Genomic DNA, 15409 nt, shown 5'->3' on the forward strand with positions numbered 1-15409 from the left:
GAAGCTTTAGTGAAGTTTAACCCCCTGAGATGGAGCATAATGGACGTCAAAACACAAACATTTGATAAAGACACACGAATGATATCACACCCAAACTGTCAACTAACCAACACAAATGGCATGAATATGCTGTCATCCATTTGGATGGTACATCGTCGTAAGGGCCGTTACATAGTCAACACATCGCTACGCATACGCGTCCAGAAGGCTACGCATTATGGCCCTGGGGGACTTAATTAGACTTCGTTTTACGCGTATCAGCACGCGTTCTGAACAACTTTAACGCGTATCAGCATGCGTGAAAGCCACTCAGCACGCGTCTCAGCACACGTTCTGAAGGCACTTTGGCGCACGTTCCAGAACGCGTTCAGGGAAGTCGATTCCAGAAATCTTCTTTCGAAAATCTTTCCTGTTGCAAAGTTCGCTCAAACTTACCTACTCTACAGGCCTATGGTGATTAGTGTATAGTGTGTCTATTTATATGTATTGTAGTCTAATAATATAATAGTTTGAAAGGGTACCTTTCGTTTTGAGTTTTGTTTAGCTGCAAAAACCAACCTATCCATCGTTTTTAAAGTCTAAAGTTAAGATGTTCTAAATTAAAGGGGGTTAATGTGGAGGTGGCGAACACTACAAGTACATACTCTTTGATTATAGACTAAGTTACTTGACCGAACATTTTGTGTATGGTAAGTGGCAAGTTTGATCATAACAGAATGAAAAAGCAGACATTTATTTATAGCGTATCGTTTTTATTTCTGCATAACATGAGTCAGCTTGGTCTGGGCCCAGTTTCCCGATAACGTTGAATCTTCGCATGATCATTCTCACGATGGATCTCGCGAACCATCGTACATTTCTTTTCCCGAAACCTCTCTTAACATGAACGCGCATTCGCTGCACTCACAACGTTCGTAGGATTGCACCTGTCCACTGAATTGTGCTGAACCCAAGTACCCCTGACTGCAGCCCGCAGACGGAGCCCACATGGAGGGGGCGGGCACTCAGTCCACATGGAGGGGGCCGGCACTCCGCCCACATGGAGGGGGCGGGCACTCAGTCCACATGGAGGGGGCGGGCACTCAGTCCACATCGAGACGATTGAGCAGATTTCCGCTGCTCTTGTTAATGCAAGAGTAAACGGTAATACTATGTTAAGCTAGCGGGAGCCCATGCTGTTAATTAAATTATACAAACAGATGGTACGGGAGTATTGTGCCTGGGTATCTTTCTTGCTGCGTACCATGGCACTATTATAAAGTTAAGCATAGCCTAAACGATTTGCAAATACATTTTCTCTGTTCCACTCATGGACCTATTTAGGTTCCACTTAAGAGTTCACGTTACAACCGTTCGCCGTTGCTCCATGTTTAAATCACAGTGCCTTGTTCGTGACCAGTCTCAAATTCACTAACTGAAATAGTGCCCCCCAGTGATCTTTTTTTTTTTTTACTCAGTATTAATAGGCCTACTATTGCTGTTTTCGCTTGAATTTTTGTATTTCTCTACTGATTGCTTCGACAATGCAACATTAAAAGTTACTAACAGCGACTTCACACAGAAGCTCTGGCTTAGGGCCCCCCACCGCCCTTGGGCCCCTGGGCATGTGCCCGGTGTGCCCGTGCGGTAATCCACCCTTGCCTGTAAACAATGCAACGTGTGCGAACTCCTGTACCCGTCTGTCTGTGAGAGTTACAGGCCCAGTAAGAGCCAAAATAAGATTTGGGGAACTATGAAGACTGGGACCCAAAGGTATGACCTTAACAGATGTAATGTGAGGAATAAGGGCAAAAAATGTACCTCAATAGACATAATGAAAAGCTACATGTGTGAAGCACATTAAGTTACACCAATCACAGGAGCACTAACAACAGTCTTTTTATTCAACAAAACAATTAAAAAATAACTACAAAAAATAGATTGTAAACTATTAACATAAAAGATAAATCAATAAAGAGTAGAACAAACAAAGTCTCAACGGCGGGGGGGGGGGACACACTGACGCCTTCCTCAGTGAGGTGGACGCCACTCTCGCTTCACGCTCTGTCGCCCGACATCGCCGTCACCGCCGCCATAGCTGCCAAGCGCCGCCATTATGCTGCATCATCAGACTACATTGGAGTCGTGTGGCGCAGGCGTCACGGGGAGGGGGGACGGGGAGGGGGAGAGGTGTTTGACTCAAAAGAGGCAAACACCTTCAGGTTTCTCCTGTCCATCATCTCCACACAGAAAAGTTCATAGTCAGTATGTAATCTGAATGAGAATTGGAATGGTTTCCACGTTTCTTCCTCATCCCGCCGTCATGGGATTTGCGCTGTGTTGATCTGCTCCCAACCTTCCATCCCAATGACCTCTGGGAGAGAAACGCTGTCCTTGAAAGACTGTATCTGGCACCATGCTGCTGCCTGAATTGTGTCCTTCAGGACAACATCATCTTCCTTGAAGAAGAAAGAAAAATGATTTGTGTCTGTACTTGACACCCTACTCTCCCAAAACCACAAAATGGTATGCAAACAAAGGCTCCCAGACAGCAATTAGATCTGTGCCAGATCCGTCCTCGAATCAGCAGATTCGCCTAGCAGTCACAATCATTTTGCAGATCTGCACCAACTTTGCGCCAGACCTGTCTGTAGCTCTGATCTTTGACAGTCCTTACGGCCGGTGCGGACCTGAACCGGGGCAGCTGCGCGGGGCAGTTGCGCAGACCGGACGCGCACAACTGAATTTAATCCGTCCTGCGGGTGCGGGCCTGATCCCATGGCCTGATCTGGGGCAGCTGCGCAGACCGGACGCGCCAGAATTGAATTTAGTCCGTCCTGCGGGTGCGGGCCTGACACGGCGCAGCTCCGCAGACCGAACGCGAGTCACGTGACAACGTTTTTTTCCCAGCAAGTCTACAGTACTTCGCAGAGTAGTAGGCTACTCGACTGACGACTACACTACTTGAACCGTCTTTGCAATTGGTAAGTGCATTCTAAAATGAAAATACATTTTGAAAGTTCAATGATGTTGGAGCCTTCTAATCATATTAAACATACACGTTTACTAACTTACCGGTAGTTTATACTCACTGTCATTTTGACAACCGGAGACCAGTCAGACAAGCTGGTGAGCAAGGCTACAGTTAGCTGATAATCGTAGGTTATTTTAAAGGTCCACAACTAATGGGAACATATGGATGAATCTGTGAGATTAGCTTGTTATTCACCAAAATCAGTAGGCATTAACCGCACTCACGAACATGCACTGTGCTAGGGCTACACTGCGGTGGACGCCGCTAGCCGCAGGGTGAAAAGCCTGCTTGGTGATTGCCCCCAGTAAAAGCGGATCGGGAATCGCGAATTCAAATCGCCGGCAGAACGGGCTGGTGGTACCCAGTCTAATACTGTAGCCTATCTCAACTATAACCGCATTGAATATTAATCGCATCGTTTGCTGGGTTACCAACGTTATCTATGCTGACTTAGGATGCGGGATGTTCAATATCAATAACGTTGAGTTCATAAGGGCTAGCATTATCTTTTCTGAGTTAACAATAATTTTGGGCGGGTGTTTTTGAGCACAGTAGGCCTATATCATACTAAACTTTGGTAAAACAGTCGCCGATCGTCTTCTCTGTGCCAAATAACCCGCTGCTTCGGATTTTCCTTTGATAGGCGCGTTAAGAGGTGGAGAGCTGTTTATAAGTGAACCGGCGCACCACTGGCATGAATGCGCGCTTGTCTCTGTAAATCTGTAAATCTAATATTTAGGGGTCCAAGCCAACAGGTTGGATCCCTATTGTTTTTGTAAGGATTTTTTAGGGGTCCAAGCCAACAGGTTGGATCCCTATTGTTTTTGTAAGGATTATTTTTAGGGGTCCAAGCCAACAGGTTGGATCCCTATTGTTTTCGTAAGGATTTTTCTTATTAGGGGTCCAAGCCAACAGGTTGGATCCCTATTGTTTTTGTAAAGATTTTTCTTTTTATTAGGGGTCCAAGCCAACAGGTTGGATCCCTATTGTTTTTGTAGTGGTTTTTTTAGGGGTCCAAGCCAACAGGTTGGATCCCTATTGTTTTTGTAATGATTTTTAGGGGTCCAAGCCAACAGGTTGGATCCCTATTGTTTTTGTAAGGATTATTATTCCTATTATTATTAGGGGTCCAAGCCAACAGGTTGGATCCCTATTGTTTTTGTAAGGATTATTAGGGGTCCAAGCCAACAGGTTGGATCCCTATTGTTTTTGTAAGGATTATTATTATTAGGGGTCCAAGCCAACAGGTTGGATCCCTATTGTTTTTGTAAGGATTATTAGGGGTCCAAGCCAACAGGTTGGATCCCTATTGTTTTTGTAAGGATTATTATTATTAGGGGTCCAAGCCAACAGGTTGGATCCCTATTGTTTTTGTAAGGATTTTTTAGGGGTCCAAGCCAACAGGTTGGATCCCTATTGTTTTTGTAATGATTTTTCTTTTTATTATTATTCCCCCCTAGAAGTGGGTCCACAGCCCAAACCGTAAATGGTGCCGACACGCCAATTGCATGACTAGATCCAGGGCCCTGAGTTCTAAGCAGACGACAAAATCCAGACACGCCGGCCACTAGGTGGCGCTATACCAAGGAAAGACGCGTTTGGGGCTATAACTCCAACACCGAACCTCCCACATTCAAAACCTCGTATACACAGATTCACTGGAGTCTGCTGCATCTTTTGGCCTAGGCCACGCCCATTTGCGTCTATGAATATTTTTCGCTAAATCGCGAAAACCGCAAAAATGTTTTTTCGCTACTCCTCCCACAATTCTCGACCAATCAACACCAAACTTTGCACACAGCATCTTCAGACGCACACGCAAAGGAATCATCAACAGCTTTTTGATCCGACCTTCGACGACGAAACGGTAGCGTTTTGAATATTTATTTATTGGCTACGTTTTACGTCGAAACGCAAAAATTCAAAGAATACCAAAATTAGACATCGGATCAAGTCCAAATTTTAGACACATGTCGGTGCTACCCTTATTGGCGTTCATTAAAAAATTCGGAATATTTCGCCATTAGGGGGCGCAATAAACGAGGAAATTGTATATTTTCTAATTGGCCAAAGGAATGTTCTTCAAACTATAAGGGAACCATCAAGGGGCAAACCCGAGTCTATATAAAAAATATGGCCAAGAATTAATAATGTAGGCGGGAGTTATTTGGCAAAGGAAAATTGTCTTTGGAAAATTTCGCCAACAGGGCGGCGCCAAAAAACGACGAAATAATATATCTCCTATTTGGCCAATGGAAAACACTCTGAAAACACGTTTTGGGCTATAACTCCCACACCGAAGCTCCCACAGTCAAAAACGTTATATGCACAGATTCACTGGAGTCAGTTGCATCTTTTGGCATACGCCGTTTCTCAAATTCCAACACATGCTTCGCGTTGTGCCGGCGAAATGCACACTTCTTGGACCCCTGCATAACTGCTTGCAGTTCTAGTTTTATTTTTATTATTTGTACCTCCCTAAAAGTGGTACCACAGCCCAAACCGTAAATGGTGCCGACACGCCAATTGCATGACTAGATCCAGATCTCTTCGGACTACGCAGACGACCAAATCCAGACATGCCGGCCACTAGGTGGCGCTATACCAAGGAATACGCGTTTGGGGCTATAACTCCCACACCGAACCTCCCAGAGTCTAAAAACTTGTACACACAGATGCACTTGAGTCTGCTGCATCTTTTGGCCTAGGCCACGCCCATTTGCGTCTATAATTTTTTTTCGCAAAATTGCGAAAACCGCAAAACTGTTTTTTCGCTACTCCTCCCACATTTCTTGACCAATTGACACAAAACTTTGCACACGGCATCTTCAGACGCACACGCAAAGAAATCATCAACAGTTTTTTGATCCGACCTTCGACGACGAAACGGTAGCATTTTGAATATTGGTATATTAGCTAAATTAGACGTGGAAAAATCAAAAATCCAGAAAAATCCAAAAGTAGACATCGGAACGAGTCCAAATTTTACAGACATGTTGGTGCTAACCTTAATGTCGTTCGATAAAAATTTCGGAAGATTTCGCCATTAGGGGGCGTCATAAACGAGGAAATTGTATATCTTCTAAAAAAAATTGCAGCGAACTGACTTCTCGCTACTCCTACCACAGTCAAATCCTTTGTATCCACAGGTTCAGGGTAGCGTTTTGAACACATGCTTCGCGTTGTGCCGGCGAAATGCACATTTCTTGTCGCGTTGTGCCGGCGAAATGCACACTTCTTGGACCCCTGCATAACTGCTTGCAGTTCTAGTTTCCTATACTTACCCCCCTAAAAGTGATACCACACCCCAAACCGTAAATGGTGCCGACACGCAAATTGCATGACTAGATCCAGATCTGTTCGGACTAAGCAGACGACAAAATCCAGACGCGCCGGTCACTAGGTGGCGCTATACCAAGGAATACGCGTTTGGGGCTATAACTCCCACACCGAACCTCCCACATTCAAAATCTTGTACACACAGATGCACTGGAGTCTGCTGCATCTTTTAGCCTAGGCCACGCCCATTTGCGTCTATGATTATTTTTCGCTAAATCGCGAAAACCGCAAAACAGTTTTTTCCCTACTCCTCCCACATTTCTTGACCAATCGACACCAAACTTTGCACACGGCATCTTCAGACGCACACGCAAAGAAATCATCAACACTTTTTTGATCCGACCTTCGACAACGAAACGGTAGCATTTTGAATATTTGTTTATTAGCTAAATTAGACGTGGAAAATCAAAAATACAAAAAAATACAAAAGTAGACATCGGATCGAGTCCTAATTCTACACACATGTTGGTGCTAACCTTAATGACGTTCGATAAAAATTTCGGAAAATTCCGCCATTAGGGGGCGCAATAAACGAGGAAATTGTATATCTTCTACAAAATTTCGCCGCGAAAACGCTACACTGACTTCTCGCTACTCCTACCACAGTCAAATCCTTTGTATCCACAGGTTCAGGGTAGCGTTTTGAACACATGCTTCGCGTTCTGCCGGCGAAATGCACATTTCTTGTCACGTTGTGCCGGCGAAATGCACACTTCTTGGACCCCTGCATAACTGCTTGCAGTTCTAGTTAGGGGTCCAAGCCAACAGGTTGGATCCCTATTGTTTTTGTAGTGTTTATTTTTATTAGGGGTCCAAGCCAACAGGTTGGAACCCTATTGTTTTTGTAAGGATTTTTCTTTTTATTAGGGGTCCAAGCCAACAGGTTGGATCCCTATTGTTTTTGTAAGGATTATTAGGGGTCCAAGCCAACAGGTTGGATCCCTATTGTTTTTGTAAGGATTATTATTAGGGGTCCAAGCCAACAGGTTGGATCCCTATTGTTTTTGTAAGGATTTTTTTTATTATTATTCCCCCCTAGAAGTGGGCCCACAGCCCAAACCGTAAATGGTGCCGACATGCCAATTGCATGACTAGATCCAGGTCCCTGAGTTCTAGGCAGACGACAAAATCCAGACACGCCGGCCACTAGGTGGCGCTATACCAAGGAATACGCGTTTAGGGCTATAACTCCCACACCGAACCTCCCAGAGTCCAAAAACTTGTACACACATATTCACTGGAGTCTGCTGCATCTTTTGGCATAGGCCACGCCCATTTGCGTCTATGAATATTTTTCGCAAAATCGCGAAAACCGCAAAACTGTTTTTTCGCTACTCCTCCCACATTTCTTGACCAATCGACACAAAACTTTGCACACGACATCTTCAGACGCACACGCAAAGGAATCATATACAGTTTTTTGATCCGACCTTCGACGACGAAACGATAGCATTTTGAATATTGGTATATTAGCTAAATTAGACGTGGAAAATCAAAAATACAAAAAAATCCAAAATTAGACATCGGATCGAGTCCAAATTCTACACACATGTTGGTGCTAACCTTAATGACGTTCGATAAAAATTTCGGAAAATTCCGCCATTAGGGGGCGCAATAAACGAGGAAATTGTATATCTTCTACAAAATTTCGCCGCAAAAACGCTACACTGACTTCTCGCTACTCCTACCACAGTCAAATCCTTTGTATCCACAGGTTCAGGGTAGCGTTTTCAACACATGCTTCGCGATGTGCCGGCGAAATGCACATTTCTTGTCGCGTTGTGCCGGCGAAATGCACACTTCTTGGACCCCTGCATAACTGCTTGCAGTTCTAGTTCCTATTATTCTTACCCCCCTAAAAGTGGGACCACAGCCCAAACCGTAAATGGTGCCGACACGCGAATTGCATGACTAGATCCAGATCTGTTCGGACTAAGCAGACGACAAAATCCAGACACGCCGGTCACTAGGTGGCGCTATACCAAGGAATACGCGTTTGGGGCTATAACTCCCACACCGAACCTCCCACAGTCAAAAACTTGTACCCACATATTCACTGGAGTCTGCTGCATCTTTTGGCATAGGCCACGCCCATTTGCGTCTATGAATATTTTTCGCAAAATCGCAAAAACCGCAAAACAGTTTTTTCCCTACTCCTCCCACATTTTTTGACCAATCAACACCAAACTTTGCACACGACATCTTCAGACGCACACGCAAAGAAATTATCGGACAGTTTTTTGATCCGACCGTCGACGACGAAACGGTAGCGTTTTGAATATTGGTATATTAGCTAAATTAGACGTGGAAAATCAAAAATCCAGAAAAATCCAAAAGTAGACATCGGAACGAGTCCAAATTTTACAGACATGTTGGTGCTAACCTTAATGTCGTTCAATAAAATTTTTGGAATATTTCGCCATTAGGGGGCGCAATAAACGAGGAAATTGTATATCTTCTTATTGGCCAAAGGAATGTTCTTCAAACTCAAAGGAAACCATCAAGGGGCAAACCTGAGTCTATATAAAAAATATGGCCAAGAATTATTAATGTGGGCGGGAGTTATTTGGCAAAGGAAAATTGTCTTTGGAAAATTTCGCCACAAGGGGTCGCAAATAAACGACGAAATAATATATCTCCTAACTGGGCAATGGAATGTTCTGAAAACGCGTTTTGGGCTATAACTCCCACACCGAAGCTCCCACAGTCAAAACCTTTATATCCACAGATTCACTGGAGTCAGCTGCATCTTTTGGCATACGCTGTTTCTCAATTTTTGAACACATGCTTCGCGTTGTGCCGGCGAAATGCACACTTCTTGGACCCCTGCATAACTGCTTGCAGTTCTAGTTATTCTTACCCCCCTAAAAGTGGGACCACAGCCCAAACCGTAAATGGTGCCGACACGCGAATTGCATGACTAGATCCAGATCTGTTCGGACTAAGCAGACGACAAAATCCAGACGCGCCGGTCACTAGGTGGCGCTATACCAAGGAATACGCGTTTGGGGCTATAACTCCCACACCGAACCTCCCACAGTCAAAAACTTGTACCCACATATTCACTGGAGTCTGCTGCATCTTTTGGCCTAGGCCACGCCCATTTGCGTCTATGAATATTTTTCGCTAAATCGCGAAAACCGCAAAAATGTTTTTTCGCTACTCCTCCCACAATTCTCGACCAATCAACACCAAACTTTGCACACAGCATCTTCAGACGCACACGCAAAGGAATCATCAACAGTTTTTTGATCCGACCTTCGACGACGAAACGGTAGCGTTTTGAATATTTATTTATTGGCTACGTTTTACGTCGAAACGCAAAAATTCAAAGAATACCAAAATTAGACATCGGATCAAGTCCAAATTTTAGACACATGTCGGTGCTACCCTTAATGGCGTTCATTAAAAAATTCGGAATATTTCGCCATTAGGGGGCGCAATAAACGAGGAAATTGTATATCTTCTAATTGGCCTGAGGAATGTTCTTCAAACTCGAGGGAAAACATCAAGGGGCAATCCCGAGTCTATCTAGGAAATATGGCCAAGAATTATTAATGTGGGCGGGAGTTATTTGGAAAAGGAAAATTGTCTTCGTAAAATTTCGCCAACAGGGCGGCGCCAAAAAACGACAACATTATCTATCTCCCATTTGGCCAATGGAATGTTCTGAAAACGCGTTTTAGGCTATAACTCCCACACCGAAGCTCCCACAGTCAAAACCTTTATATCCACAGATTCACTGGAGTCAGTTGCATCTTTTGGCATAGGCCAAGCCAATTTGTTTTGAACACATGCTTCGCGTTGTGCCGGCGAAATGCACACTTCTTGGACCCCTGCATAACTGCTTGCAGTTCTAGTTAGGGGTCCAAGCCAACAGGTTGGATCCCTATTGTTTTTGTAAGGATTATTATTAGGGGTCCAAGCCAACAGGTTGGATCCCTATTGTTTTTGTAAGGATTTTTATTAGGGGTCCAAGCCAACAGGTTGGATCCCTATTGTTTTTGTAAGGATTTTTCTTATTATTCTTACCCCCCTAAAAGTGGGCCCACACCCCAAACCGTAAAAGGTGCCGACACGCGAATTGCATGACTAGATCCAGATCTCTTCGGACTACGCAGACGACCAAATCCAGACACGCCGGCCACTAGGTGGCGCTATACCAAGGAATACGCGTTTGGGGCTATAACTCCCACACCGAACCACCCAGAGTCCAATAACTTGTACACACAGATGCACTGGAGTCTGCTGCATCTTTTGGCCTAGGCCACGCCCATTTGCGTCTATGAATATTTTTCGCTAAATCGCGAAAACCGCAAAACTGTATTTTCGCTACTCCTCCCACATTTCTTGACCAATCAACACCAAACTTTGCACACGGCATCTTCAGACGCACACGCAAAGAAATCTTAGACAGTTTTTTGATCCGACCTTCGACGACGAAACGGTAGAGTTTTGAATATTTGTTTATTAGCAAAATTAGACGTGGAAAATTAAAAATCCAAAAAAATCCAAAATTAGACATCGGATCGAGTCCAAATTCTACACACATGTTGGTGCTAACCTTAATGTCGTTCGATAAAAAATTCGGAAAATTTCGCCATTAGGGGGCGCAATAAACGAGGAAATTGTATATCTTCTACAAAATTTCGCCGCGAAAACGCTACACTGACTTCTCGCTACTCCTACCACAGTCAAATCCTTTGTATCCACAGGTTCAGGGTAGCGTTTTGAACACATGCTTCGCGTTGTGCCGGCGAAATGCACATTTCTTGTCGCGTTGTGCCGGCGAAATGCACACTTCTTGGACCCCTGCATAACTGCTTGCAGTTCTAGTTTTTATTATACTTCCTACCAAGAAAGTGGGAATACAGCCCATACCGTAAATGTTGCACACACGCCAATTGCATGACTAGATCCAGGTCAGTGAAGACTATGCAGACGACAAAATCCAGACACGCCGGCCACTAGGTGGCGCTATACCAAGGAATACGCGTTTGGGGCTATAACTCCCACACCGAACCTCCCACAGTCCAAAAACTTGTACACACAGATGCACTGGAGTCTGCTGCATCTTTTGGCCTAGGCCACGCCCATTTGCGTCTATGAATATTTTTCGCTAAATCGCGAAAACCGCAAAACTGTTTTTTCCCTACTCCTCCCACATTTCTTGACCAATCGACACCAAACTTTGCACACGACATCTTCAGACGCACACGCATAGACATCTTAGACAGTTTTTTGATCCGACCTTCGACGACGAAACGGTAGACTTTTGAATATTGGTTTATTAGCTAAATTAGACGTGGAAAATTAAAAATCCAAAAAAATCCAAAATTAGACATCGGATCGAGTCCAAATTCTACACACATGTTGGTGCTAACCTTAATGACGTTCGATAAAAATTTCGGAAAATTCCGCCATTAGGGGGCGCAATAAACGAGGAAATTGTATATCTTCTACAAAATTTCGCCGCGAAAACGCCACACTGACTTCTCGCTACTCCTACCACAGTCAAATCCTTTGTATCCACAGGTTCAGGGTAGCGTTTTCAACACATGCTTCGCGTTGTGCCGGCGAAATGCACATTTCTTGTCGCGTTGTGCCGGCGAAATGCACACTTCTTGGACCCCTGCATAACTGCTTGCAGTTCTAGTTTTTATTATACTTCCTACCAAGAAAGTGGGAATACAGCCCATACCGTAAATGTTGCACACACGCCAATTGCATGACTAGATCCAGGTCAGTGAAGACTATGCAGACGACAAAATCCAGACACGCCGGCCACTAGGTGGCGCTATACCAAGGAATACGCGTTTGGGGCTATAACTCCCACACCGAACCTCCCACAGTCCAAAAACTTGTACACACAGATGCACTGGAGTCTGCTGCATCTTTTGGCCTAGGCCACGCCCATTTGCGTCTATGAATATTTTTCGCTAAATCGCGAAAACCGCAAAACTGTTTTTTCCCTACTCCTCCCACATTTCTTGACCAATCGACACCAAACTTTGCACACGACATCTTCAGACGCACACGCATAGAAATCTTAGACAGTTTTTTGATCCGACCTTCGACGACGAAACGGTAGACTTTTGAATATTGGTTTATTAGCTAAATTAGACGTGGAAAATTAAAAATCCAAAAAAATCCAAAATTAGACATCGGATCGAGTCCAAATTCTACACACATGTTGGTGCTAACCTTAATGACGTTCGATAAAAATTTCGGAAAATTCCGCCATTAGGGGGCGCAATAAACGAGGAAATTGTATATCTTCTACAAAATTTCGCCGCGAAAACGCCACACTGACTTCTCGCTACTCCTACCACAGTCAAATCCTTTGTATCCACAGGTTCAGGGTAGCGTTTTCAACACATGCTTCGCGTTGTGCCGGCGAAATGCACATTTCTTGTCGCGTTGTGCCGGCGAAATGCACACTTCTTGGACCCCTGCATAACTGCTTGCAGTTCTAGTTATTATTCTTACCTCCCTAAAAGTGGGACCACAGCCCAAACCGTAAATGGTGCCGACACGCGAATTGCATGACTAGATCCAGATCTCTTCGGACTACGCAGACGACAAAATCCAGACACGCCGAACACTAGGTGGCGCTATACCAAGGGAAAACGCCTTTGGGGCTATAACTCCCACACCGAACCTCCCACAATCAAAAACTTGTACCCACATATCCACTGGAGTCTGTTGCATCTTTTGGCCTAGGCCACGCCCATTTGCGTCTATGAATATTTTTCGCAAAATCGCGAAAACCGTAAAACTGTTTTTTCGCTACTCCTCCCACATTTCTTGACCAATCAACACCAAACTTTGCACACGACATCTTCAGACAGACACGCAAAGAAATTTTTGAACACTTTTTTGATTTGCCCTTCGACGACGAAACGGTAGCGTTTTGAATATTTGTTTATTAGCTACGTTTTACGTCGAAACGCAAAAAAATTAAAAAATACCAAAATTAAACATCGGATCAAGTCCAAATTTTTGACACATGTCGATGCTACCCCTACTGGCGTTCAGTAAAATAATCGGAATATTTCGCCATAAGGGGGCGCAATAAACGAGGAAATTGTATATCTTCTAATTGGCCAAAGGAATGTTCTTCAAACTATAAGGGAACCATCAAGGGGCAAACCCGAGTCTATATAAAAAATATGGCCAAGAATTATTAATGTGGGCGGGAGTTATTTGGCAAAGGAAAATTGTCTTTGGAAAATTTCGCCACAAGGGGGCGCAAATAAACGACGAAATAATACATCTCCTAACTGGCCAATGGAATGTTCTGAAAACGCGTTTTGGGCTATAACTTTGAAAAAAAAAAAAAAAAAAATTGTATATCTTCTACAAAATTTCGCCGCAAAAACGCCACACTGACTTCTCGCTACTCCTACCACAGTCAAATCCTTTGTATCCACAGGTTCAGGGTAGCGTTTTCAACACATGCTTCGCGATGTGCCGGCGAAATGCACATTTCTTGTCGCGTTGTGCCGGCGAAATGCACACTTCTTGGACCCCTGCATAACTGCTTGCAGTTCTAGTTCCTATTATTCTTACCCCCCTAAAAGTGGGACCACAGCCCAAACCGTAAATGGTGCCGACACGCGAATTGCATGACTAGATCCAGATCTGTTCGGACTAAGCAGACGACAAAATCCAGACGCGCCGGTCACTAGGTGGCGCTATACCAAGGAATACGCGTTTGGGGCTATAACTCCCACACCGAACCTCCCACAGTCAAAAACTTGTACCCACATATTCACTGGAGTCTGCTGCATCTTTTGGCCTAGGCCACGCCCATTTGCGTCTATGAATATTTTTCGCTAAATCGCGAAAACCGCAAAACTGTTTTTTCCCTACTCCTCCCACATTTCTTGACCAATCGACACCAAACTTTGCACACGGCATCTTCAGACGCACACGCAAAGAAATCATCAACACCTTTTTGATCCGACCTTCGACGACAAAACGGTAGCATTTTGAATATTTGTTTATTAGCTAAATTAGGCGTGGAAAATCAAAAATCCAGAAAAATCCAAAAGTAGACATCGGAACGAGTCCAAATTTTACAGACATGTTGGTGCTAACCTTAATGTCGTTCAATAAAATTTTCGGAATATTTCGCCATTAGGGGGCGCAATAAACGAGGAAATTGTATATCTTCTTATTGGCCAAAGGAATGTTCTTCAAACTCAAAGGAAACCATCAAGGGGCAAACCCCAGTCTATATAAAAAATATGGCCAAGAATTATTAATGTGGGCGGGAGTTATTTGGCAAAGGAAAATTGTCTTTGGAAAATTTCGCCACAAGGGGTCGCAAATAAACGACGAAATAATATATCTCCTAACTGGCCAATGGAATGTTCTGAAAACGCGTTTTGGGCTATAACTCCAACACCGAAGCTCCCACAGTCAAAACCTTTATATCCACAGATTCACTGGAGTCAGCTGCATCTTTTGGCATACGCTGTTTCTCAATTTTTGAACACATGCTTCGCGTTGTGCCGGCGAAATGCACACTTCTTGTTAGGGGTCCAAGCCAACAGGTTGGATCCCTATTGTTTTTGTAAGGATTATTATTAGGGGTCCAAGCCAACAGGTTGGATCCCTATTGTTTTTGTAAGGATTTTTAGGGGTCCAAGCCAACAGGTTGGATCCCTATTGTTTTTGTAAGGATTTTTTTTATTTTTATTATTTGTACCTCCCTAAAAGTGGTACCACAGCCCAAACCGTAAATGGTGCCGACACGCCAATTGCATGACTAGATCCAGATCTCTTCGGACTACGCAGACGACCAAATCCAGACATGCCGGCCACTAGGTGGCGCTATACCAAGGAATACGCGTTTGGGGCTATAACTCCCACACCGAACCTCCCAGAGTCCAACAACTAGTACACACAGATGCACTGGAGTCTGCTGCATCTTTTGGCCCAGGCCACGCCCATTTGCGTCTATGAATATTTTTCGCAAAATCGCGAAAACCGCAAAACTGTTTTTTCGCTACTCCTCCCACATTTCTTTACCAATTGACACAAAACTTT

The 15409-nt window shown here is 44.2% G+C and overlaps 1 protein-coding gene across 1 annotated transcript in view; it reads left to right on the forward strand.

Annotated features, from left to right (window-relative positions):
- LOC130378885 (transmembrane protein 41A-B-like) overlaps positions 1–15409 on the forward strand; it is a 90829-nt gene that overhangs the window by 2512 nt on the left and 72908 nt on the right. The window lies entirely within an intron of this gene.

Source organism: Gadus chalcogrammus, unplaced genomic scaffold (genome assembly GCF_026213295.1).
Source record: "Gadus chalcogrammus isolate NIFS_2021 unplaced genomic scaffold, NIFS_Gcha_1.0 GACHA111, whole genome shotgun sequence".
Taxonomy (NCBI): Eukaryota; Metazoa; Chordata; class Actinopteri; order Gadiformes; family Gadidae; genus Gadus; species Gadus chalcogrammus.